Source organism: Hippocampus comes, unplaced genomic scaffold (genome assembly GCF_001891065.2).
Source record: "Hippocampus comes isolate QL1 unplaced genomic scaffold, H_comes_QL1_v1.1 scaffold200, whole genome shotgun sequence".
NCBI classification, from domain to species: Eukaryota; Metazoa; Chordata; class Actinopteri; order Syngnathiformes; family Syngnathidae; genus Hippocampus; species Hippocampus comes.
The window spans coordinates 48,318-50,001 of NW_017805460.1; the positions used below are offsets into that span (position 1 = coordinate 48,318).

At 39.0% G+C, this 1,684-nt stretch overlaps 1 protein-coding gene and 1 long non-coding RNA gene across 2 annotated transcripts in view; both read right to left on the bottom strand.

The window, feature by feature from the left end:
• LOC109518664 (uncharacterized) overlaps window positions 1–1,241 on the bottom strand; it is a 12,911-nt gene extending 11,670 nt beyond the window's left edge. The window contains exon 1 of the long non-coding RNA XR_002168806.1: window positions 1,151–1,241. This is a non-coding gene — a long non-coding RNA (uncharacterized LOC109518664). The remainder of the gene's footprint in view (window positions 1–1,150) is intronic.
• The window catches only part of LOC109518661 (RNA-binding protein Musashi homolog 2-like), a 43,516-nt gene that overhangs the window by 35,666 nt on the left and 6,166 nt on the right, over window positions 1–1,684 (bottom strand). The gene's annotated exons all lie outside the window — the stretch shown is intronic.

Sequence of the window (1,684 nt, forward strand, 5' to 3'; positions counted from 1 at the left end):
AGAAGCTAGCAACGTTGAACAGGAGAAGCTAGCGATAGCGACGTTAGTTTTCGGCTCAACGTAAACCCCGATCGATGCTATTCATATCAGCGATGAGTAATAATGTCAGTCAGACAAATTGTTCTGGAAGTACATTTCAATAGGTTGGCAGCGCTGCTTTGTTGACGAATAAACATGACACGTCCTCTTGGAAAACTGTGCCACTAGCCCATAGGCAGTGAACTGCTTTGTAGATTATATGCGTCATAATTTCATGCCAATTATTTTAGTTCCATGTATTAAACTTATCTTTTAGAGTAACGAGACTGGGGGAAGCTATGGAATGGAACTGGAGGGCCTGAAAAGATGCAGTTCGGAGTTGGAACGCTTCAATGTAAAAGTTGTCGTCACTGACAGGCATCGCCAGGTGGGGAAATGGATCAGGGAGAATTGGACCCAAGTCATCTTTTGATTATGATTGTTGGCACATTGTTAAAGGTTAGTGTATTTCAATATTTATAAATACGCTAGTTTTGGGATTATGTCTTATATACCATGCACGTCACTTCAAGTTTTCATATCATATTAAATATACAGGTATGTGCAAGAAACTGGACTCCTTGGCCAAAAAGAAGAGCCTGTCGATCCTGAAGGATTGGGTACAAAGTTTGAAGTGCCATTTGTACTGGTGTGCACTTTCCTCCCAGACACCGGAGGAAAAGAAGCAGAAGTGGCTGCCATGTGTGGACCACCTGCAGAACGTGCACGATAGTTGTTTACATCCTCCAATTACTCGAGAAAAAGTGTGGCTATTACCAGGTATTTTATTTTATTTTTTTAGATGTTGCCTGCTAGTTAAACCCCCAAAAAAATAGAAATATTGTCATACCTTGTAAATTCATTTAAAGGTACTGAAGTCAATGTCGCAGTGGTGGAACTCCTGACAAAGACCATGTTTGTCAACGATGTCATGAAGATGTCTCACCTCGGACAGACCAGTGGCGTGGAAGCTTTTCACAGTGTGGTGAATCACTTTGTCCCAAAGATGTACTACTTCTCATACAAAGGAATGAAAAGCAGGTGTGTTAAAGAAAACTGATATGCATGAAATGTAGACTACAGTGAAATGTAGAACTTTGAGATAAAAAGTTATTTCATCACAATTTGACACTTTTTTAAAATAAGATAAGGCATTTTTTGTTCTATTCCAGAATAATTCTTGCTGCTATGCATTATAATGAAAATGCTGGCAGACCACAGAAAGTGACGAAGGAATACACTCCTGTATCATTTATACCAAATATAAGAGTGGTGGGTATTGTCTGAGAAAGATACTGGTGGATGCAACTTATGGTAAGTTATGAAAAAAAATTCCAGGCAGCATTACATACTGAGTATAACCCATATGTCGTCCAAATATTTATCATCCCAATATGGTTTTTTTTTTTTGTTTTTGTTTGACAGAATGACTGTCTGTCAGAGGTGATGAAACTGACTGCCATTCAAAATAACTACAGAACTGGTGATGTGTGTGTCGACCCGCAATTTTTGACAGCAGCACTGAACAGACCAGACCGGACAAGTCAACCGTTACTGCCGAGCACCAGACTCGATTCCTCAGGAAATAAAAAAAATTACATTCCCTGTCTTCAGTTGTCCTCATTTGTTTATTTTTATTACAGTATTTTGTTATGATTGACACCAT